This window comes from Brachyhypopomus gauderio, chromosome 18, assembly GCF_052324685.1.
Source record: "Brachyhypopomus gauderio isolate BG-103 chromosome 18, BGAUD_0.2, whole genome shotgun sequence".
Taxonomy (NCBI): Eukaryota; Metazoa; Chordata; class Actinopteri; order Gymnotiformes; family Hypopomidae; genus Brachyhypopomus; species Brachyhypopomus gauderio.
Genome location: NC_135228.1, coordinates 11,861,373 through 11,872,640, shown reverse-complemented (window position 1 = coordinate 11,872,640; position 11,268 = coordinate 11,861,373).

Here is an 11,268-nt window from a genome sequence, read left to right as displayed (position 1 = left end):
ATTCCTCCCATCACTATGATGTATGATCTGTTCAATTATTAATTCTCGGTGCGTATAGATTAGACATGTGTTATGTGTAATGAAAACACCCTGTTCCAGCTCATTAACTCCTCAGTGTAATCCTGAAGATAGTTATCTGTTTCATGTATGACCAGATGGGATTTGGGCCAGTAGCAGTATTCAATGAATTCTCTTCACAAGGCTTTTGTTAATAGACATTATTTAATGATTAGATTTTACACCTAACTGACTTGTTAAATGGGGAAAAATAAACACAGCCTCTTCTTAATAAAGTGTTTAGTAGTAACTGTGATGAAAACGGTGATACTTTCTTGTAATTTCCTCCATGTTCCTCTTGTGGCTGTGAGCTGCTGCATTCATAATGTATAAGACCAGTATGTGTTAGAGTTGCATTTACAGCTCACGCAAACTGTTAACCCTCAGGGTCACGAGGTACATTAAAGGTGCCATCTTGGGAAACGGCACAGGTTCTGATTTTTAACACAGTATTTTTTTAACAAAGCAAAGGTCTGTCTAATATAAGATGACATCTATGGTTGTATTTCTGTGTGAACGTGTAGTATGTTTTAGGGTATCTTTATTAAGAACAGTGTAAAAGTCCTACTTAATAACAAATTAGTCTACACAGAAAGGAACACGAGAAAGCCGAAATGGAAAGAAGCGTGCGTATGCGCACACACACACACACACACACACACACACACACACATCCAAAGCTTGGTCATTCACAGTTGAAAGTTTAAGCGCTGAGGGAGGAGACCGAGGGGAGCAGTGTGTCCGGGGACTCGTAGCAGATTTGACACGGGCTGCGACAATCGGCTTAGGCCGTCATCGAGGCGGCGAGGGGCCTCGCGAGCGCTCAAAGAGACAAACTGGCACGGCACGGAGCATCAAGCAGCCTGTGGCAGAGGGACCCCAGGCTGAGCGGCGCAGACGGGAGCACGAGGAGAGGGAATAAAAACAGGGCAGGAATGAAGCCCGCACGCACCCGAGACGCGCCGCGTACGTGCGGGGTGTTGTCATCCGCCGCCGCCAAGCGCACCGAGAAGAACACATCCAGCACGTCCCTGTCAGGGCTTCAAGCTCCTTCGAACGCTGCTTGCATGTGCACGTGAGCTGTGACACGAGACCCAAATGGCACATCAAGGTCATGTCGTCTCCTACTTCACGTTTGCTCCCTGACGTCATCTGTGACGCCACTTTTTGCCGTTGTGGGCCTTAGAAGGCAGGCATCTAACAGTAGTTCGGGGATCACACAAATATTGCCTCATAGGTTTCATGGGCTGATATGTACTCAAGTAAAGTTGTCCAATAAAATAGCACAGAGCAGTTATATTAAGTTACAGTTGCTATGTATCTTGCCATATAAATTAACAAAACACCGTGATGTAGAGAGAGAGGCCTGCATTATTTAAACAAAAATAAGCTCATTAGATCACCCAAATGCCTCAATTCATCACACCCACAGGACACTCATCCGGAATTGAAAAAGTGCTCATTCGTATTAGTCTGTCCCAATATTAATATTAAACAGGCCAATATTTCATTATGAATGTACCAATTAACAAGTGATATATTGTGCATTCCTAGAAGCAACTGGTGCCAGTTCTCGTTTCTTGCTCGTGTGTTCTCAGCTTCTCACCCAGCTGTGTTAATCGCCTCAGCCTGCTCGGAGAACGAATCTCCGCTCTACGGTTCTCAGCCCCCTCCCACACTGCCGATGGGATATGTTGTGAGTGTAATTTCCTTCAGAATGCCAAAGCCAGTTTTAACACTATTCCAGATAAACCGTTCTTCCGTCTGCAGGCGATGTTGACCTTTCTGCGTCTCCTGCATCTTAACTGCATGTCTGTTTATCGAAATTAGTCGGCCAATAGAAGTGAATTTAAATGTGGTTTAGGTGTAATGGTACGTTCGATGCGAGCCATTAAAGGCCTGAGACACTACCAGATATTTTGCCAGAGAGATTGTTTGTGGCTTTTGTGAATGCTAGCATCATGACTTCAACGAGATATGTACTTTTGCTAGAACATGAGTAAACTCTAAACAGCTCTTCCCGTCGGGGGGTCTGGCTTTATGAACGACCGTGGGCCTCAACGCCAGTTGATATCAACGTCCTGTTTTCTCCCTGCCAAAGAGTAGGACTGTGAGCGATGGCAAACAAGGCCGTACAGATGCTCTCGGGCCACGGGAATGTATGGACTCGAGAAGAAATCAATACGAACAGCTTCACGCCAATGGACAGATGGCAAGCCTGGGCTTTCTCGGGTGTGTGTGTGGTGTCTATTTGCCAAAGAAGCCCATGTCCATCATTTTATTATGAAGCTCACATGGCCTGCTGTTGGTCTGCCATAAAGCTCCGACCGCGTGACTCTCCGTGGAGATGAATCACAAGGCCACATGCACAAATGTTCACGCCTGTGCCGGGCTGGCTCGCTCTTTGTGGCCAGTTGTGAACAGCGTGAAGTGTTCACTACAGGTTAGGTGACCCGTTTGTCTCGAGGAGCTGCATACATCGAATATAGGGATGGAGTCAGTTGATTTTCTGTTCGGTTCTAGTTGTAACAGGATCTCAGCTCTTGGAACATTGTAATCAGTCACCGGCATCCTGAAACTGGCTTGAATTCAGTGAATTAGTGATTTCTGTCATTTCAATTGCTGTGGCATGTTCACAGATCTGTATGCATTTAGCACAGTTTTACCATTCTGAGTGTGTAGAAATTCAGGAACTATATTTGAATAAAGCCGGAGGGGTTGTTGCATTCAAACCAAGTTAAGAAATCAAGAAAGTCACTGGGCATGCATTTTCACCAACAAGCTATGGGGTTGAGGTTAGCGGAAGGTTTTATAGCTGTATTTAGCAAGCCTATTGAAGTTGTACAATATAACAACTAAATATCTTATTACCTGAATTATTATTAAATTAATAAAGCAAAGACAGCTTGGAAAGGAAATTAATATTTTCAGAGTACACTTTCAAAGGTTGGGGACAAATCAGCCATTTGTGAAATTGGTGGGGACATGTGGTGGGCACATGTGGTGGGCACATGTGGTCTTCGATGTAAATTATGTCTCTGACTGAAATGGTGTTTAAATGGTGTGTATGTAAGAATTTCAGGCCTCTATGTCCACATGCTTGTGTGTCTGGACAGTGACAGTATTTCATAAACATGAAAGAAAATTTTTAAAATATGAATGCACACTGAAAATTCATGTTTAAAACACTTGAATATTGAGAACTGGTAGTACCAAGCCCTGACATTAAAACACAGCAGAAATGAATCACTGAGACACAGCCTGTTAATTAAAAATGCATATCAGCATTTAAAGCTATAACCGTTAAACCCAGTCCACGTAGTCCACGGTCCACATAGTCCATGCCCGTTAGTAACTAGATTAGTGGAAAAAAACTCCACCATCTCTATTCTTAAGCATCTTTAATCTCTGCAGTGTCTGTTTTACATTCAAAGTTAGCATTGATAAAACCAGATCGCCAACGAACGAAGTGACTTTAATCTGTCTCATGCGGGAGCCACATTTGCATAAGGGGGGGGGGGGGGGGGGGGGGGGGGTGTGCGGCGCCTCATTAACTTCCACTGATCTGCAGTGCTGGCGGAGGGTCGTTAGCCGCAGCCGCTACTGCCGATGCTGCGCGTCTGAGTGGCGGCGTGTGAGACAACAGGACCAGCACTGCCTGTGAGGGGAGAGAGAGAGAGGGAGAGCGCTAAAGATAGAGAATGGGAGAGAGGGAGCTAAAGATAGAGAGAGAGAGAGAGAGAGCAGTGCAGAGAGACAGGGGCCAGAATAATGTGGATGGGGTGTACATTCCACTGCACTATTAATATAGGTAATATTGGGTAAACTGATGGATCTCATGAGACATGAGCGTGCCTGTATTGTACTGCATTGTGCTGGATGTTGTAATTGTCCACTCCGCTCCGTGGTTTCATCTGATAGGGAAAATAGGCCCATCTAATGGCTTTGTGCTTTTGCATAAATTTGACAGCACTCTCTAGAAGGGAGGTATTCAAAAAATCTTATCAGTAAATGTACAAGGGACTAATTTTCCTCTCTCTTTGTGTGTGTGTGTGTGTGTGTGTGTGTGTGTGTGTGTGTGTGTGTGTGTGTGTGTGTGTGTGTGTGTGTGTGTGTGTGTGTGTGTGTGTGTGTGTGTGTGTGTGTGTGTGTGTGTGTGTGTGTATACAAGGACCCTGAGGAACAGGGAATGGGTCCAAAGGCAATCAGACAGGGTGATGACGGGCGCTTGACTGTGCTCAGGGTTCCGACGATCGATAAAAGCCATTACACACCCAGGCTGAGTTGGTGCACCACACTCTACACATCCTCCCTAAAACGTGCACACTCTCACTCTCACTCTCTCTGTCTCTTTCTCTCTCTCTCACACACATACACACTCACACCAGCTCAGCAAGTGGACAAGCAAGACAACCACCGTATGTGTATGTGTGAGAAAAGAGAAAGAGACAGAGATAGATTGATAGAGAGAGGGAGAGATATGATGAGAACTAGTGAGAGAGTGAGAGAGAGAGAGAGTGAGAGAGAGAGAGAGAGAGAGAGAGAATGTGTTTCAGTAATAGAAATGTAATCTATTGCAGCCTTAGCTCAGCAGTATCATCTATGAGTGCTTGATTACAAAGAATCATCCACACATTTTTCTCAGCTGTTCACAAACGGGTCCGCCTCTCCCTTCAGCTCCTGGCGTTTGTGAGGAGGTATAACGCAAACGAGGCAGGAAAACAACGGAATCTGGAAATCGAGAGCGGCTTCTCCGCAGACTTAAAAAAATGTTTTAAATCGCACCCAGTGGGTCCGAGTCCGTGCCAGAGAGAGACCGACACTCCTATAATCAACTGAAAATAATCCAGAGGAGACAGCTCATCAGTCATGGGATTACGCTGCTCGAGGGCGATGGAGCTCGCTTACGCAGCTGCCTTCCTCTGCCGCACCGGCAGGACTGCAATTAGCATGCGGCGATGGGCGGCGACACGTGAGGGCAGTGGGCGTGGCTGGGTGTGATGTATAGGACATGGAGGAGGGCGTGAGGAGGCCAAAACCATGGCAACGATGGGGGAAACCAGCCCTCCGGGGCTTGTGACCCTCTCGAGATGAAGTCAGGGAATATAGGTGCCTTTGCTCGCAGTGCACAGAAAGGCAACACCATCACTTGTCTTTATATATTAATTACCGGTTTGGGTTTTATATGATTTGTTCATTCAGATGCTGACTAACTATTTCAAGTTGTTTAATATGGGCTGCAGCCATTTCTGCTGTGCTGTTGGGAGTAAAATAACCGTCGGAAAACATTCCAGAGAGAGTTTACCAGAAAGGTCCACCTTGTAGGTGTACGCAGTTGGACGCTGTAGCCCATCTCTGGTCCCGTGTGCTGTGGTTTCCGTTAGTCTCTGCTAGCTGTTCATGAACACCAACTTTGTGAACACGGAACTCCTGTCAGCCACCCTCACTCTCAGCAGCGACACTGACGTGGGTAAAAAACAGCCCAGGCACCACTCCTCTGCCTGCAAATCTACCAGATCAACACCCACACCCATGTCACTGCCAGTTCCATGTTGAGATCGCCTCTCCACCCCAAAAAATATCCAGTCAGAAACACATGCAGCTATGAGACTAGCTTGCTTATTTGGCGACCGGTGAGCAAAAGCTTCATATATAGTAGCTGACGAGTCTATGTTTACAATGGCAAGAGGTGAGTATGAAGATGTAGGTTTTAGTCCTCCACTGGCAGTCACTGTTAACAGACCACGAACATTATTATCGCACAAGTTATTTTACGACTGGGTCTGTGGGACAACATGTTGGGCCTTATACAACCTCCCTGAGGGGTCCAGATTTTCGTCGGGACTTTGCTGGTATTTGAACGAAACTGGCATCAAATGCTCTATCTCTGATGAAGATTGTTAAAAAGCCACATGCTGAAATGTGACTTTTCAGTGACAGCAAATCCCGCTATAATAACTGTCAAGCAGCACAGCAATCTCGTCGCTGCTCTTTGTAACAACCCAGTTCTTAAAGTTAATCTTTACAGCAATCTTTTCTGACAAATCCAATTTACACACAAATACACCAATTGCTCTAATGATGCCTTAATACTATTCTCTCTATTATACCAAAAACAAAGTGACATTTCTTTATTGCTACGTGTTAAGGACACTAAAAGGAAGGAGTTAACAAAAATTGCCATAAAAGGATTTTTTTTATGTCCCACAGCGAAAAACTGTCATTCTCGGTGCAAGGCGTATTTGAGGACGCTTGCGAGTCTCCATGAGAGGCGTAGTCGAGGACGGCTCGCACAGCGAGGTCTGTCAGCGTTTGTTGCTCTCATGGCTGAGGGGTGCTGACGAGAGCTTCGCTGAGAGCAGTTTTATATTGTTAAAAAGGGGCTTCGCTGCGAGCCCCAGCCCTGCGTGCACGAGCCTCGTTCCAAACATGGAGCAGTGTACAGGCAGAGGCACCTCGTCGGCCCTTATCACAGCACCGCTTCGCCCGCCTCATGCAGTATTCAATTGCTGATCTCTATCTGTATGGAGAGGCGGAATGTTTTATTTTTCCCCAGGCCAGAGCTGAATCCCGAAGGAGGGGTAGGAAATGTGGTGGAGAAATGACAAGGTATTACTTAATGTCTCCACAGTGGTGGTGTCCGTATTTAAGGCTGTGTGAACAGCTATTAAATGAAACTATTCAATTTTGAGGTGATGCGGGTAGCAGGTCAGGTGATCATTTGTCATGTCCTGTGGATAGAAGACTCATCGGCATTAAAATGAGAAACTGCAGTTTTGATTTTGCTGGGTTTTTTTTTAAGGGCCAAATTATATGTATGCAAACTTGTGTAAATGATAAGAGATTTTCTCTCTCTCTCTCTCTCTCTCATCTCTCTCATCTCTCTCTCTCTCTCTCTCTCTGTGTGTGTGTGTGTGTGTGTGTGTGTGTGTGTGTGTGTGTGTGTGTGTGCGTCTGTCCGTGCTCGTGCATTTTAACGTTCCACATTAAAAAATGCCTAATGCGTACATCGACATGAAGTAATGGAAGTACTTTATTCCACTGGATTGCTGAAGACTTCGGTACATTTCACTCTGGACCAGGAGGGAAGAACAGACAATTGGGTACTCAGCAAACCTGAAAGAATGCTGTTGAATATAACATATGTAATGCATGTCATTAAAGTAAATGTCAGACACAGCAGTGTAGCTTAGAGGCTGAATAAATATGAGAAGTGTCATTTTGGAAACATTACCGAACTCTAATATGGAACAAATTTGAAAACTAAGTGCAACAAGCCATTACTCTAGATCCTCTGTCACTTTCAAAAACTCAGTGATTCAACCTGAATCTGAACTTTAACATTGGCCAGTGATTGAATATCAGCAAAGGCCAGTCTGCATCAACCCCTGGTTCCTATTAATTTATCTTTAATTAATGAATTAATTTATCTGTTTCGGTGGAAGCATTGCTTTGCCACATTGTGGTCTCAATTAGTCAATGCTCAGTAGCTTTGCCTTAACACATGCTGACTTCACTGAATGTGTGGTGCAGGGTTAGGACAAGGACAGGATCAAGGTTCATTTCTACAGATCCTCAATGGTTATGTCCCTTCACTATGCACAGCTTTTTACAAATTTCAACAGTGTTTCTCTCTACACGGTATTTTCTGAATGCAACATGCATTACTTCTGCAAGCAGGTTAACTGAAGCGTATAATGGCGATGATGATGGAAGTATTCTCTGAAGACGTAAAGGTCGATGTCGGAATATGACGGTGCCAAAAAATGAAAAATAAAATAGGCGTTCCTATTATTTAGTGTATTATTTATTTACTTTTGGTAAATGTCTGCAAAGCTTGTCCAATTTCAAACGAGGGCCATTTCAAAGCAGCACATGAATTTACATCAGGATATGCGGAAAGCAGGCAGGGTGAAACATTGGCCCTCAAGACAAAAGGTGTGTTTTCTGTGAATGGGATGTTGGTAACAGCATTGCCATGACACACTGCCAGAGTGTTGTCACGGTGTCGCTCTGCATCACATCCGCTTGCTGTGTGTAAAATATTCAGGGCGCGTTACTCATTATGTGAGAGTCAGACCCTCAACCCCCTAAAGGTGGGTGACTCACACATGTACTAGAGTCGAGAGGTATTGTGCATTTTCATTGTCTTGGCTCTGACGTGGGGATTGTTATTGATGGCATGTCATTTTTAGGCGGGCAGAATCATGCCACAATCCCGCTTTTAGGATGAGTCCTCTTCAAAAAAGGGAGGGATGATCAGTTTGGGTGTGGATTTTGGGATTGATCTTGTCAACATGGATCGTTTATGTGCTCATTCGGGGTTGGTGGGGGGGCGGGACATTGGAGTGAGATCAATTGACCTATACCAGGGCCTGAATTTGTAAGACCACACATAGTAAGAAGCGGTTTTGATCGCTTGGCCGCATTTTTGCAGATACCATGTCAACATTGGAGCAACATTGGCTGAATAAAATTGCTCCTCTGAAAAGTAATGTAATCATACAATAGAAGATTCTGAACTTTACTCTGTGGCATCAGAACTGTGAAGTGATGCGCGTGTGTGTTTGACAACAGGCAAGAACAATAATGTGAGAATATGCTTTTTGTATCTTCATTGCTGTTTGGCCACATTTCTGCTCTGAAATTAAAGTTTCCCATAAAGCTCGACTGTTCTCTCCACTCTCTGGAGAGCTTTGTGGCTGCTGACAGAGCAGGTTTTGATGCTACTGGACAGAATGCTCCCTGTAATGCAGTGGTAGACGTAGGTGAGATGTTGGAGGGCAGGCTATACTTATCCCTCTGGTGGTAGTAGAGTCGCTGGTGTGCAAACCTCAATGTAAGACTGAGTCTTTCCTATTGTGCGTGTTACAGCCCTGTGGTTGGTCTACTCATTGTGAGCTTTATACGGCCTGCAATTACAGTGTTATCACCAAACCTCATGCTTGCACTGGAGCTGCATTTTGCCGCCCCCCCCCCCCCCCCCCCCAACACACACACACACACACAAATGCAAGTTTTTGTCCAGATGTCAGTGCGTTGTGTATTGTCAGTACAACAAGATCATCTGCTGATCCGTTTAAGCAGTAAACTAATTTTAGAGGGTCCAGGGTGGTGATGACTGCCTGTGGGTTTTGACTAAACGCTCCTGGCGTTTTTGAATGGTTGAAGTCAGTACAACAGGATGCTAGTTGTTCAGACTGGTGGTTTCTGGTTTCTTAGGCACTGGGATAATTGTGCTCTTTCTGAAACACCTGAGGATTTCTGTAGGATACTTAGGGAAAGGTTGAAAGGTGTAAATACCTACGCTAATTGGACAACACAGGCTCTAAGAGTCACCCATAGATACCATTGAGACTTACTTGTCTTTACTGCTTTGAAACATTAGGTGACATCAGACTTGGATATGGTAAGTGAGAGAGTGTATTGGTTTCATATAGATACTGTTTGCCACAAAAATGAGCATCATAAATGTCAACCTCCTCCTGTAATGAGATAAATGCTGCAATGTGGCTGTGTTGGTAATCCTGAATTAGAACTGGTCAAATTTTACATTACTGTCCCATAATGCAGTGCAAAATGAAAAGGGAGGAGCTATACAAAATTGGAAGTTATTTAGCATAATATTTGTCTGAAACACTAGCTAGCAATGATAGCCACCTAAGCATATGCAAGCTAACCAACTAGCTAACAATAGAGAATATCAACTTTATTCACCTGTAAATAAACATCAAGTTTGAATCATCATTTCAAATCATGAAACAATGGCTAACTGAGTGGTCTGAGTCACCATCGCTGTGTTCACCATCGCTGTGTCAGGTCAAGACACCCATTGTAATGCCAGCCTTCATCCGAACAAATGCAGGCAACCCTTCGATGAGCATTCATAATGATATTCAACAATGTTGGGCCAGCATTGTTGTGTTTTCTGCTGTGTTGGATATTAGTGTTCTTCTAGCCTTGATCAGGAAGCACACTTAATGAAGAAACAAGTCTTACTGAAATTAAGTACTTGTGACTGGGGAGCATATGTTTAACCAGCTTAAGTCATCTCAGCATGAACCTGCCCCTTCAGACATCTTAACATAGGTATCGTCACACTTCATTGGTCATCAGAGACAGAGAAGACTTAAACCGATTGGTCACTAACGGGTGCATAGAGTATATACGATACTCCATTTGCTTTTCTGCCCAGTTACAGACAGGGGGTTTGCTGCTTCCTTCAGGGGCTGTCAGTCTCTGTTGTGGCACACACACACACACACTGCATGAGTTGTAATAAAATGTGAATGAAAATATCTAAGTATCACTACCACACTGGGAATTTTCTTTCTTCATAATTGAAAGAGTCTGCAAGAGTCTATGAGATGTATTCCGAAGAATAAATAATACATTAAAATTATGTAAACAGAAATTGAGCCTATAACACAAAATTATTTACAACTGTCTGCAAAAAATGGTGACCCATATATGACCCATTATATATTATAATCAAATTGTTTTGATTGGAGATTTTAATGTGAACTGGTTACAATCTATATCTTAATTATTTAAAATGTTTGCTCATCAAAGTGCTAGATTTCATGTCTAAATATCTAATCATAGTTCAAGTTTAAGTGCTTTAGCACTTTTAACTTTCAACAAGATGAACCTTATGTGATTCACATCTTTTTCAGATTGTTAGTAGTCCCACCAATACCAATTTAAAGTGTCCTAACAAGTTATTGTTGTTGTCTTAGATTGTGGTTCTAGGACACTAAACAACAGCCATGCTAATACAAAACAGGCATTATATATATATATATATATTACATCAGCAAGCAGCTGTCCAAGGTGCTGGATAACACACGTGTGACAACCTAAGGTACGGTGAGTACCAGAACTCCTCCCATGACTGTTGTATGAGTGCATGTGTGCTTAATATTTAATGTTTTCCTTTCTCTCCTTGTTTCTTTTACTTGGTGTTGCTGTGGACAAGTAGAAGCACCTTGACTGGACAAGCCACAGGTCAAAGAATGAAAGATCTAACGCCCTCTAGACATCTCCTCACCCCTTTTCGCCCCCTCCTCACCAACCTCACCGCCCCCCGCCCCCCTCCCCCCCCATTCATTCATTTACTAACAAAGCTTCAATATCACACTCTAAAACAGTAGAGAAAATGTTAGTAAATACCTTTATTTGCTTGCTCACATCATTGCAAAAAAATTGCAT